Source organism: Phocoena sinus, chromosome 7 (assembly GCF_008692025.1).
Source record: "Phocoena sinus isolate mPhoSin1 chromosome 7, mPhoSin1.pri, whole genome shotgun sequence".
NCBI classification, from domain to species: Eukaryota; Metazoa; Chordata; class Mammalia; order Artiodactyla; family Phocoenidae; genus Phocoena; species Phocoena sinus.
In genome coordinates, this window is record NC_045769.1 from 20773309 (window position 1) to 20788314 (window position 15006).

A 15006-nucleotide genomic window follows, 5' to 3' on the forward strand; every position below is an offset into this window, starting at 1 on the left:
CCAATATCACTGATTAATATAGATGCAAAAATCCTCAACAAAATGCTAGCAAACAGATTCCAACAACACATTAAAAGGATCATACACCATGATCAAGTGGGATTTATCCCAGGGTTGCAATGATTCTTCAATATATGCAAATCAATCATTGTTATACACCATATTAACAAATTGAAGAATAAAAACCATATGATCATCTCAATAGATGCAGAAAAACTTCTGACAAAATTCAACACCTACTTATGATAAAAACTCTCCAGAAAGTGGGAATAGAGGGGACCTACTTCAACATAATAAAGGTCATATACGACAAATCCACAACAAACATCATTCTCAATGGTGAAAAAAAGAAAACATTTCCCCTAAGATCAGGAACAAGACAAGGATGCCCACTCTCAACAGTGTTATTCAATATAATTTTGGAAGTCCTAGCCATGGCAATCAGAGATGAAAAAGAAATAAAAGTAATACAAATAGGAAAAGAAGAAGTAAAACTGTCACTGTTTGCAGACAACATGATACTATACATAGTAATCCTAAAGATGCCACCAGAAAGCTACTAGAGCTAATCAATAAATTTGGTAAAGTTGCAGGATACAAAATTAATGCACAGAAATCTCTTGCATCCCTATACACTAACAACAAAAGATCAGAAAAAGAAATTAAAGAAACAATCCCATTCACCACTGCAACAAAAAGAATAAAATACCTAAGAACAAACCTACCTAAGGAGTTAAAAGACCTGTACTCAGAAAACTATAAGACACTGATGAAAGAAATCAAAGATCACACAAATAGATGGAGAGATACACCATGTTCTTGGATTGAAAGAATCAAATTTGTGAAAATGACTATACTACCCAAAGCAATCTACAGATTCAATGCAATCCCTATCAAATTACCAATGGCATTTTTTACAGAACTAGAACAAAAATTATTAATTTGTATGGAGACACAAAAGACCCAGATAACCAAAGCAATCTTGAGGGAGAAACGGAGCTGGAGGAATCAGGTTCCCTGACTTCAGACTATACTACAAAGCTACAGTAATCAAGATAATATGGTACTGGCACAAAAACAGAAATATAGATCAATGGAACAGGATCAAAAGCCCAGAGATAAACCCATGCACCTATGGTCAACTAATCTATGACAAAGGAGGCAAGGATACACAATGGAGAAAAGACAGTCTCTTCAATAAGTAGTGCAGGGAAAACTGAACAGCTACATGTCAAAGAATGAAATTAGAACACTCCCTAACACCATACACTAAAGTAAGCTAAAAATGAATTTTTACTCAAAAGACCTAGATGTAAGACCTGACACTATAAAACTATTGGAGGAGAACATAGGAAGAACACTCTTTCACATAAATCACAGCAAGATCTTTTTTGACCCACCTCCTAGAGTACTGGAAATAAAAATAAACAAATGGGACCTAATGAAACTTAAAAGCTTTTGCACAGCAAAGGAAACTATAAACAAGACGAAAAGACAACCCTCAGGATGGGAGAAAATATTTGCAAACAAATCAATGGACAAAGGATTAATCTCCAAAATATATAAACAGCTCATGCAGCTCTATATTAAAAAAAAAAAAAACCCAATCAAAAAATGGACAGAAAACCTAAACAGACATTTCTCCAAGAAGACATACAGATGGCCAAGAGGCACGTGAAAAGCAGCTCAACATCACTAATTATTAGAGAACTGCAAATCAAGACTACAATGATGTATCACCTCACACCAGTTAGAATGGGCACATCATCAGAAGATCTACAAACAACAAATGCTGGAGAGGGTGTGGAGAAAAGGGAACCCTCTTGCACTGTTGGTGGGAATGTAACTTGATACAGCCACTATGGAGAACTGTATGATGGTTCCTTAAAAAAATAAAAATGGAATTACCATAAAACCCATTAATCTCACTACTAGGCATATACCCAGAGAAAACCATAATTCAAAAAGATACATGCACCCCAATGTTCATTGCAGCACTATTTACAATAGCCAGGTCATGGAAGCAACCTAAATGCCCATCGACAGCTGAATGGATAAAGAAGATGTGGTACGTATATACAATGGAATATTACTCAGACATAAAAAGGAATGAAACTGGGTCATTTGTAGAAACGTGGATGGACCTAGAAACTGTCATACAGAGTGCAGTCAGAAAGAGAAAAACAAATATCGTATATTAATGCATATATATGGAATCTAGAAAAATGGTACAGATGAACTCATTTGCAAGGCAGAAATAGAGACACAGATGTAGAGAACAAACATATGATACCAAGAAGGGAAAGCGGGGGGGGGGGGGGTGGGGAATGAATTGGGAGATTGGGATTGACATATATACACTAATATGTATAAAATAGATTAATAAGAACCTGCTGTATAAAAAAATAAATTAAATAAAAACAAATATAAGATGGCAAAAAAAAAGAAGCTGCACACAACGCTTGTATGAGTAGTTCAAACTTGCATGAATTGATAATACTTCTTATGGTGTAGAGATTCTCAATAAATAATAGACACATTACAGGAAAATCAACATAGCCAAGAATCCATTTCCAACTGATTAATATAGCTATAATCATGGCACCTGAACTCAAGAAGGCATTACACTTCCCAGCACCATAACAGTGATGTAACCAGTTGTTTACTTTTATGTACTACATCGTGATACACTATTATTAGCTCTCCTTTGTTTTTCTATTGTATAAATCTTAATTTATACTTGCACTTAATTATTTGCTGGAGAACAAAAAGGGCTCCTCCTGAATATTAAATGTAACAAATAAATCATTAAGAACTACAAAAATAGTAGTTCTCTATTTATTGAGAATTATATATATTTGCCATTAAGCTCAAAAAAAAAAAAGAAAGGAGGAAAACGAAAAGAAGACAAAGACAGAAGAAAGGAGAAGAGAATTAGAAATGGGGAGAGGAGGATAAAGGAGCTAAAATGTAAGAAGATATTTTGGCTCTGGGATCATGAATCAGAGAAAGTTATCCAGAAATTGAAGAAACTTATGGAGATAAAAGATCAGGGTCTCACGTTAGAACTTCTTCAGACCGTGTTAAAACTTATGATTCCACGATGAGGAATATTTTGAAATATGGGTCTCCAGAGCGGTATTTCTTTTTACACGCTCAGCTTTTATGGCTACTAAGGAAATCTTGTGATGGGACCCTACCTTGGAGATGTGGTAGAGGACGAGGTCGTATCCAGCATCCTTAATTCTCAGGAGAGTATTTTGGAGAACAAAACTGGATGGTCTAGTGATGACTTGAATCCAGACTAAGCAAGTTGGTTCAAGACCAACATGTATGGAGGGAAAGAAAGGGATACAGGTCACGATGCTGTGGCATCTTCTTGACCAGAGCAAATGCTGAAGACCCTCAACAGGTGGGTTTAAAGGGAAAGTAAATTATTGTAAAAACGGAGAATAAAGTTACAGATTTAGAAAGAACCATAGCATTTAATTGAACTACTTCCATCCTTCTTCTCATATACCCCTCAATATGCTGTACCCTGGTTTCAGCTCTCCCGAATCCCTTCATCTCCTTCCTACTGAAAGTCCTAAGTTCATCTGTGTCCTCCCAACTTCAAAAATCCAAAGAACATGTCTTAGTAGTTCCAACTGACTTTTGGCAGCATTTGACTCTGGTGTCACTAAATCAATCAATCAATCAATCAGTAAAAATACACAGGCTTTGAGGAGGAGGGGATGGTCTACAAACTCTGGGTCTCCTCCCACATCCCTGATAACAGTTCAGTCTCCTCCCCTTCACCTCCTCTTTCAACCAACTTTTTAAATGTCTAAATGCATCTCTCCTAAAATATGGTGCCCAGAGATCAATTGTATAGTCCATGTGAGGTCTGACCAGGGGCAAGTACAATGGAAATATTGTTATCACTCTGGTTGACTTTCTAAGAAAGAGAATTCAAGTGCAAGGAGAACTAGAGGGAAGAATGTCGCAGTTTCTGCTCCATGTATTGAAAATTCTTCACGAAAAAAGTTGATCTAAGTTCCCTTTCCACAAGCCAAGCCTATCTAAGCGCAAGATCTTAATATGTTATAGAGGTAAATATACATATATATATATATGTATATAAACAAACAACTATTCCTTTTCTTTGAAAAGAAAACTAACTACACAGGAAAATAATGTGTGAATTATTGATTGCAAAGAATCCTATAATTTCTTGACAATTTCTATTGATAAATTACGATCCCCAAAGAAGCAAAACATAAAATTATTATAACTTACTCCCTATCTTTTGTATAGTTTATTAGATTAAGTGGGTGGAATATCAACAAGGCTGGAGAGTGTGGTAGGTGACGGCTACTGTAAACGGTTGGCTTCTATGACATCTCTGTACTGACTCGGATGTTTGGCCTTGAGCAAATCATATCCCTTCTTGGCCTCCTCTCCTCATCTGTAAAATGAGCCTGTTGGATTCCCTGATCTCTAAGTTCTGTTTTACCTAGGTGATCAGCCTGGCCACAGCTTCCCTTCACAAAACAAGCCATGGCCTTTATAATCACCTTTGTGTCCTCAGTCCTACCTTTTGAGATTCCATTCACCTTCCTACCAGGACCCCCTCTCTCTGGATCTAGCTTTTGCACTTCATTTTCTTCCTGGCACCAGTCCTATGGCTTGCACATAAGCCCTCCCCGCCTACAATGCACCAATTTACAAGGACAAAGAAACTGCATTAACAACTCGCGTTTGTCACATGAAAGGACATGTAAAACATAAATCTGTAATTGGGCATGAGATTAGTTCCTGTATTGCTGACTTCCACTGGATTCCTCTGGACAGTCATAAATGCAGTCTGGGAGACTGGTTCCCGAGGACAGCGACCCATCACCAGGCCTCTCTTTGGGGCACAGGACCTGCCCTGCTAACTTGGCTCCACCTCCACTTTAAAAATAGACTCAGTCCTATTTCTGTGTTCCTTTCCTTCCAAGCTGCCTGGGCAACTTCAGCTTATCTTCCCCATCCTTCCAGCTGCCTGAGAAACTGGAGAAACTGGTTTTTCCTGATATTCCTTGGGGCCCCTTGACTTTGCCCTTGATTCATTCTCCAGACCCCTTTTAGAGAAGTCAGAATTACCTTGCTTCTCACTTTAGTGCTCTGTTTTTAGTTTTCTTCTCTACTGAAAGCCTACAGGTCAAGCGTAAGGAGTGGTATGGAGAAGAATGTGGGTTCTCCGTCCCTAAGGGCTGGCCATTGCCCTGTCCTGCTGAACTTCACAGCCCAGCCATACACCCACAGAGAACCCCCAGACTGAAGGATGCTTGGAATTTATTCCACCTGTCTGTCTCCACCTCTGTCAAGTCTAATCCTTTTGTGAAACTCTCTGGAGAGGAGATTCTCACCACCTCCTTCAATCACCCATTTCTGCCCTCAATACAGGAAATACATATGCTTATCAGCCAGGATTTACCCAAGTAACCCTTTTCCGAGAATAAACAGAATTTAAAGAGGACTACTTTATGGGGTAAAAAGGGGGTAGGTTTCCTTTTATTTTCAAGCTGATAATGAAGGAAGCCGAAGGTAAAGGTCAGCTGTTTATCCAAAATTTTATCTCATTTATTCAAATCTTTCTGGCATTTAGATTAGCATGAAAATCTGTCTTCTGAAAAGTTCAAGAACAATCTGCTTTGAGATAAACCCTTCCTGCTTTCAGAAAATGATTATGTTGTGGCTTTAAGAAGGGCAGGCCCACAGTCCTTTTCACACCAAATCGCTCTCTTACTTTCGAAGACCTTGAGTGTCTGAGCTGGTGCAGATAAGTCACTGGGGTCTGTGCAGCAGGTACCCCTGGGAGTCCTGTCAGGCCAAGGTCAGCACTGCACTCACAGGCTCCCATGCTCACATTTTCTGTTTGGGGTGGTAGTTGCACTCTTAGAGCAGGGATTCTCAACCCGGGGTGATTTTGCCCCCCCCCCCACAAGGCACATGTGTGACAATGTCTGGATGCATTTTCGGTCGTCCCAAGTGGTGTGGAGGGTGGTGCTATCAGCATCTAGTGGATTGAGACTAGGGATGCTGGTAAACATCCTACAGTGCACAAGGCAGTCCCCACACCAAAGAACTGTCCAACTGAAGATGTCACTTCTGCCAAGGTTGAGAAATCCTGCCTTCAGTGTCACCAGTTTGGGAAAAGAGTCATATCTGATATGTATTTTCAGACCCATCCTCTCCCAAGCTCCAATTCTTTCATTTATTTATTCATGTTTTATATATATATATATACTGATCACCTACTACAATGTGTCAAACCTGTGTGGGTGTCAAATAAAATGGCAAGCAGAAGTAGCTTCCATCCCTGTCCTGAAAAAAGATGCCATCTTGCAGGGAAGAATCAACATTGAGAGTACATCCTCAAAGTAACTTACTCTAGCACAGACATTGCTCTAGGCACTTTATGAATTCACTTAGCTCCCACAACAGTGCTATGAGAGAGATACCATTATTATTCCTGTTTTATCAGCGAGATAACTGAGGCATACAAAGAGAGGTTAAATGATTTGTACAAGGTCACACAGATAACAGATGGAAGCAGGATTCAAACCCAGGCCATTAAGCTCCAGGGTCCATCTATGCTGTGTGTTATTTTTTTTAATTCCTAAATCATGTTATTTATTTTTATCAATAAAGATATCAATTAACTGGCCAGTTATTGGTGTCTCAAAAAATCAGCAATGACCAGATAAGTAGCTAGAATCTAGCTGTGGTGTTCTTCATTTATTTAAAGTCTCCCTTTCAGGTCTGCCTTAAATCTGTTTTATGAGACTGATAACATTAAAATAGCTTGAACATGAAAGTTTTAGAACATATTAGAAGCTCGGTGTAGAAATCTGTAAATAGAGATAAATAAATATGTGAAGATCTTGCAAGCAATTCCTCTGGTATTTGTTTGTTTGTTTTTCTATTCTTTTTCAAATTTTTTTCCCATTTGGGTTATTACAGAGTATTGAGCAGAGTTCCCTGTGCTATACAGTAGGTCCTTGTTGGTTATCTATTTTACATATAGCAGCGTGTACATGTCAATCCCATCTGTCCATCTGTGCTTTTAACCAGCATACGGTGCTACACCTCACATAAACACACTCATAATGGAATTATAACAAATGGTTAAAAAGGAGAGGAAGACAAAGCTATGAGTGTCTATTATAGAAGGGGCTGTCGCCTAGACAGGGGATCTTGAGGAAATGGCACTTGGGCTAAAATCTGAAGAGTTAACTAGACAACAAAGAGAAAGAAGTACATTCCAGGCAAAGGGACAGCATGGGTGTTAGTTTCATATTACCGCAAATGAAACATAGTGGCTTGAAACAACACACATTTATTATCATACACTTCTATTAGAAGAGAGACGTGGATTTCACTGAGCACAAATCAAAGTGTCAGTGGGGCTGCATTTCTTTCTGTAGGCTCCTTGACTCATCTAGCTTCTGGAAGCTGCCTGCATTCTCCAGCTTGTGGCTCCCTTCAGTCTTCAAAGTCTGCAAGGATGGATTGAGTCCTTCTCTCAGCAAGTCACTCCAACTTTCTTGTCTCCCTCTTCTCCCTTGAAGGACCCTTATGATTATATTGGGCCCATGCAGATAATCCATGATGTTCTCCCTATGTTAAGGCCAGCTCATTAACTACCTTCATTCTATCTACAGTCTTACTTCCCCTTTGCCACGGAGTCTAACACATTCACAGGTTCTGGGGAGTAATAGATGGGCATCTTTGGGAGGTCATTATTCTGTCTATTACAGACAGCATATGCAAAAGCCTTACAGAAGAAAAAGAAAGGCAAGCACAGGGCTGAAGAAAGTCCATGTCATTAAAACAGAGAAAATAAAGAAGCAGACAGGGGACAAGCCTGAAGGGTCAGACCTGGTGTTCCTTGTGAGACAGGCTGGGACCTGGGACCTGGGGCCTGGGACGCTTTGCTGAAGTACTTACACCTGGACAAAGGTCTCCTCAAGCAATAAAATACAAAGAAACTATAAGGGACTAAAAATAATGTCATGCATGCCCAGTTGGGGCAAATTATGGACCACAAAATACAAACAGACCAAAAAAGACCAACTGCCACTTCTGAAGAGCCGGGAGTAAAAGCAGGGGGTCGGGAGAAAAATCAGCATACTGTGCATGCCCCCTGCACACAATCCCACCAAAAGGGTGGGCAAACCACCTAAGCCGCCGCTCCAGCCCAACCCCTGGACCCAGCCCTACCCTCACCCCATATAAGGAACCAACTTCCCCCCTGTTGTTTGTTCTTACTCCCCCCTGGTGCAGCAGGGGCCCCAATAAAGCCTTGTCTAAATTTCTTTTCTGGCCTCTGATCAATTTTTATAGATCAAGGAGGCCCAGCATCCTGGTCGGTAACACTTGGAAGTGGTGTCAGACATTTGTCATCTTCCCAAGAGCAGGGGGAGGCCACTGAGGCATGTCACCTGGGGCACTGGTGAGATGGACTAGCATTTTGAAAGGTCACTCTTGCTGCTGTTTGATGGGAAGAGAATGAGAGAAGGGGCCAGAGTGGAGGCAGGTAGACCAGTGAGAGGAGGGGCTGTTGCAGGAGGCCAGATGGGACATGATAGAAGTGCAAACCAGGTCTTAAAACAGAGAGAAGGAAGGTGAGGATTCAAGAGACATTTTGGAGATGAAATCGACAAGTCTTGGGATTCGGTGAATGGGAAATGGAGCACGAGGGAGATGGACAAGTCAAAGAGGCTCCCGGGCTTCAGGCTTGGGCAAACGGCAGTGCTGTTCCAAGGGCAGGAACATGGAGGAGGAGTGTGTGTAGGGGCTGAAATTCAGCTTTGGATGTGTTGAATTCAAAATGTCCAAGAGGAAGCATCAGCTAGGATTTGTGGGTCTAGGCAGTTGGATTTGCTGGCCAAGAGCCAAAATGATGGCTGGAAGCCTCCAGTTCAATGTCCTGCTGGCCACTCAAGACCAATATATCTCAATCCAAACCTGTTATCTTTCCCCAAACCAACTCCAATACCTGTGTCCTTTCCCTGTTCAGCACCACTGTGCAGGGTCAGAGGCCATATCTGTTTCATCTTGCCAGGCCTTGCAAGGCTTAGTAACATGTCTAGCCTTTGTAAGAGGTTAATAAATGTGATAGACTAAATAACTGAATGAACTAATCAATTACTTCTTTGTCTGTCTGTCTGTCCATCTATCTCTGTCCCTCTCTGTCCCTCTCTCTGCCTGTCTGTCTCTCTGTCTGTCTGTCTCTCTCTCTCTCTCTCTCTTGCTCCCCCCAGCACACTCATTTGTCCTTACTTTTGAACAGAAAGTCAGGTCTGTTTAGCTTAGAAAGATCTGAGGTTAAATTCTGTTGTGACCCCAGCACCTGTAGACACAGGACCTTTGACCTTAAAGCTGCAAAGGACTCTGCTTCCTCTGACAGCTCAGCCAGGCACTCAGAGAGAGACTTAACAGAACTGACAACCATTGCTGGCTTTTATTATGTGTTTGGGTGTCTAAAACTGCAGTCATTTCCTGTAAGAGATATGCTTCACAAAGCACGCTGTAAATTGCCTTCTTTAAATATGAAGTTGTAGCTTTTTCAGTCAGATAAATATATTCCCTTGTATATGTATTGTGTGAATTCATGTTCTTTGCTCTTTAAGGCTTCCAGGAACTAAGCACTCATCTACCGTACAGAATGCGTGTTCAGAACAACTGGAGGACAGAGAGGAATAGCGGCTCACAAAGGAATGTCCCACTGTGTCAGAGCCTCTCTGAGCTTAAACTTTAATTAAACAATCAGTCGGTAAATCATCCATTAAGTCCTGCTGTATTAGTCACTGTAAAAAAAAGAATGACACTGACACAGTCTTCTAAAATCTCAGTCTTAAGATTATTCTGCCTTCTTTTTTTGCATCATGCTTGTTAGGTTGTTAAACAAGAAACTGGACAAAAACACAGCAGAATGTTAAAAGGGGTTTTGGAATTCTCTTTAGATCAGAATATTAATCCACTGTATAGCAGCAAAAAACTATGACCAAAGAATTTTCCTTTTCTTCATTGATTAAATAAATTTTATTGAATACCAATTATTTGTCAGACAAGAGAAATACAGCAGGGGACAGGAAGAGGAAACCTGTTACAGATCCTTGCTGGGGCTCATATTCTAGAAGGGAATGATAGTCAGTGGGTAAATAAGACAATAAATAAACAAGAAAATACTAGGTCTTGATGATTGCAAGAGTGTGAAATGATGGAGGGGATACATTAGGTTAGACTTGTAGGAAAGGTCTGTCATAGTAGTTGACATTTAAGCTGAAACTCAGACCAAAAAAAAAAAAAAGCTATGAGTACAAAGATCTAGGGGAAGCATTCCAGGTGCTTCTTAAGTAAAAGCCCCATAAAGCTGGGACTGAGCCCTATTTAACATTATAGTCCCCAGAGTTACCAGCATAGATGTTACCTCAATAACTGTAGGCACTCATAAATGTAGGCAAAACACACCACCTATGGTCCTGAACCAGGTGTCTGTGATCTCTAAAATGTGGACAGTTTGGGCTTCCCTGGTGGCGCAGTGGTTGAGAGTCCGCCTGCCGACGCAGGGGACGCGGGTTCGTCCCCCCGGTCCGGGAAGAACCCACATGCCGAGGAGTGGCTGGGCCCGTGAGCCATGGCCACTGAGCCTGAGCGTCCGGAGCCTGTGCTCCGCAACGGGAGAGGCCACAACAGTGAGAGGGCCGCGTACCGCAAAAAAAAAAAATGTGGACAGTTTATCTCCAGGAACTTTCTAGCACCTTCTCATTTTGCAAGGCTCCCTGTCCCAGCACTGTATTCACTATGGGGCCATGGGCTTAGAGGCCTCAAAAGCCAGCAGACCTAGCTGGCTTTTCCTTAAGGGTGGAAATCTTCTCACCTTGACTCTCCCTGATGTTTTTCATTTCCCACTTACCTTTTATTGGGTTCAAGGCTTTGCCCAGTTTCCATGTGAGATTTGCCTTGACACCTTAGGAAACACAGCAAGAAAAGCCCTCCCTTCACTTCTAAACCACAGCAGATGCAATGCTTGTGCTAGGAAAGACTCAACCAGGCTGGAACCTCACCCCCTCCCCACAGGATGCCATATAAGCTGTGCTGGAGATCAGATTCCCTCAATCTTCCCTGCGACAATTTCAGAAAGTTCTTTCTTATGGTCAGTCCCTCACAGCTACAACCTCATCCATTGCTGGAGAGTTGGTTCTTGCTGCTGAAAGCCAGTGGCTGACTCATCCATAGACTCAATACAGTAAAGGAAAGAACTGGTGAACTTGAAGATAGATCAATGGAGATTAAACTGAAAATCAAAGGTAAAAAAGAGTAGAAAACACAACAAAATGAAACAAAAACAGAACAGAGCATCCAAGAGCTATGGGACCATAAAAGCCAATGGCTGGAAATGCAATAGTTGTATGAACAGGACCGATCCTAGGGCTTTTAGTTCAACCCTTCCCTGCCTATTCCCTAGTTAATTCCATGGAATTAATTTCACATCCACCCAGAAACTCAACTGTTTTCTAAGACATCCTCCTTGGCTAGCAAGTTATAATATTCTAATATAGAGCTGGTCTTGGCAGTAATGAAAATGGTGTTCTCATGGTTTAGGGATCATTAAAATAGGCTTACCAGATAAAATACAGAATACCGAGTTCAATCTGAATATCAGATTTTTAGTATAAGGTGAGTCTTGTGCAATATTTAGGACATACTTAGATTAAACAGTAAGTCATTGTTTATCTGAAGTTCAAATTGAACTGGGCACCCATATTTTTATTTGCTAAATCTGGTAATTCTATATTAAAAGCCACCACGAAAAAAAAAAAAAAAAAAAAAAAAAGCCACCACGTAACCCACTCAAACGTATCTCCTTGCTGACCATCCACATTGCCTATAACTAATAAAGCCTCGCTGTGGATTGGTTTATCAGGTCTATATTAACCTAAAGCAGCGGGCGCTTGATGAAGCATGGGACACAAGACAGAGGAGTGGTGGGGAGAAAACCTGCTACAGAGGAGGGAGCTCCCAATTAGGAATCAGAGTATCCTGTCCTAGAACCAGCCCTGCCTCTTACAAGCTGGGCCCATCATTGAACCTCTGTGACTTAGCTTCTCAGTGTATAAAATGGAGATGACAATCCCCACCCAGCTCCCTCCCACACTCTCAGATGACCTTCAGCACAGCTCTCTGCGGGCTCTTACTTGAAAACCATATAGGAATATGTGCCCACCCAGCAGTGGATTTCTTGTTTCTTCCGGGAAGCAACAGGAGGGAGCTGTCATGTAGGGGATGCCCGATGAGGGAAGAAAGGGCCTCTGATGACCTTTGCATAGTTCTCGCCCCTTGCTGGCCTCAGCAGTACCTGCTGCCATCAGACCTGCCCATTTTCCACCCCCACTAGTCTCATTTCAAATCTTGATCGGTCGATAGCGTTTATTTTTGGACTTTGCCGACGCCGGCATGCCAGGCGCAGCCAGGTCCCGTTATGGAAGTGCGGCAGAGCTGGCCTGCTCTGTCTTTGGAGAGGTAACTGCCAAGAGGAGCACGGGAACCAGCAGTGACACGAGACCCTGTCCTCTGAGTCAGTCCTGATGCCAGCTGGGTGAGGTAAGCATCCGTTGGGGGCACCCTTCACCTGCTGGCTCCTGGCCTCTCTCTGGCGGACATCGGCTCCCAGCAGGCTGGCAAGGGTGTGAGAAACAAGACAGGTCTGTTTCCTGTGGCTCCCGGCTAGAAAGTAGTGGCCTGGACGAGAAGAGGACAGACAGTGAGCTGGCTGTGGCCCTGGCACGAGCGTTCCCAATCTGGCTGTCCAGTTCTGCTCTGGCCATCGCTTTGGACTCCAGGACCCTGGACCCTGGGCCATGCCTTCTGGATCCAACCCTCAGCTGCCCCTTCTGAGATGCCCATGAGCCTGAAGGACCCACCTCTCCCCTGCTGTCACTCCCCCACCAACACAAGTGGCAATTTCCAGGTTGGGGAGAAATAGGGCTTCATTTTCCTCTGAATCTGAGAAATCAAAGTCGCATGAGCCGGGGCAAGCTACCCTAAGCTCAAGCTCTCTTTAGCCCATAATAAAAAGGAATGTGCTGTAGTTATGGTTAAAGAGATTGGGAAGATAGACCACAGAAAGAGCCCTACCCTCCAGGTGTGGGCACAGGGACCAGAGCTGCTGGGACCCGTCACTAAAGGAGGTGATGGAAGCCCTTGTACTCGTGACCCAAAAGCAAACGAAATGTGATGGCCCAGAAGGAAGTTCCTGGGGAGGGAATATGTGTGATTCTTTGTCCCATGAAAATAAAACCAGTGATGGTCTGTGTGCCTGCTTGGAACACACAGCATCCACAGGCCCATCAGTGAACACGGCAGGTCTTCTTACCCAACTCTGGTGATGGGAAAACAGTGGGCTTCAAATTCCTCTGACCAGTCAACAGGTGAACCAGCCCAAGCCTGGTATCCATCCTTCGTGACCCAGGAACCCACCTGGGCCTGCGGCCCTTTGGTGGCTGCCATGCTGACTCCAGCGCTGCAGGTCTGAGAACCTGGGCGAGTGCTGGCCAGCTGCATGCTCTCACACACGGGGCCCATCCGATTCACAGCTCCAAAAAAGTCCAGTCGAGGGAGGAGAGGATGAGAGGGGCCCTAGGGGGAGCTGCAGAAAGACCCCCACTGGGGAGCTGCCTCTCCAGCTCCCGTCAGGGCACCAGCACCCAGGTCTGGCCTGGGGCCTGCCCATCCTGGCTCCCTCAGACAGCGCTTCTCTCCGTCCCTCCAGACCAGATCTGGTTTCACTAGACATGGAACTCTCCAAGCCCTTTCCTGCTGTGAACTGATTTATTCGGATGCATCTGTCAGAGCGTGACTGAAGGATGTCTGGACGGCAGGGAGCACAGCTGTGGCAGATGTGCCTCAGAATGCCGCCAAGTGAGCCCCTTCCCCTCCTTTCCCCCTTCCCCTAGCCTGGGAAAGGCCAGGGGAGGTTGAGGACATCTGCACAGCCCATGAGAACCAGGAAAGGGAGCAGGGTATCCCAGGGGCTAGGAGAGCATGGAAGAGGCTGGTGTGCTAACACTAGGGGGACAAGTGCTAGAAAATGGGGATCTAGACCTTATTTTGCCACCGGTGAGGTCCATGACTGTGAGCAAGCCCGTGGGCCTCCCAGTAGCCATTCTCTAAGTTCACGTAGAGTCTTCCAATCCACAGGACCAACCAAATCCCTCTTCCCCTTGATTTCACAGCACCTGACCCTCCTGTAATAAGGCCCTTGAACATGGAGCTGTCCCAATGTGGGGTGCTGGCAAAGGTTTCACAACCGGCTCTCTAGAAAAAAATATGAATAAAATAAATTTTGCTGGTACAAAGCACACAATTTACAAATAATAACAAAATATACAATACTCTTTATTGTAAATTCCGTCTAGCCAAATGATTCTCAAAGAACGCGTTTGCAGATTGTTGCCAAACTCTTATCTGTGGCAAGCCTATGGCTGCAGTTCAACCATGATTTAGCAAAAGGCTGCGGTTGACAACCAGCTTGGAAAATCCCTGAAAATTTAACAAGTGGCTCTGGGGACCTAGTAGGACCTGCCCCCGTGTTAGACAGCAGGCCCCCGAGCATAGGGCCTGGAGCTGGCGGTGTCTTCAGCACCCATGCCAGACTGGCCCGCATCATCAGAGTTCAGCCTTCAGGCTGCTCCCTGAATTGAACCCACTCGCCTTAATTTACCCAGAGAAGAAAGCCAAGTAAGCAGGGTCTGATAAAGTAGGACAGGTATCCTAAGGGACTGTGGCCAAGGACGGATGGTGGCAGGTGGTGAGTAGCCTGGAAGACTCCATAGTCAAGGTGAGTCAGAGACCAGAGAGGAGCAATCAGCATGGAATGGGGGGAGAAGAGAACAGGGAGGGTGTTCCGGGCCGGAGGAACAGCACAGCTAAAGGCACGGTACACGCAGCTGCCTTCTCTGGCACCCAGACCAC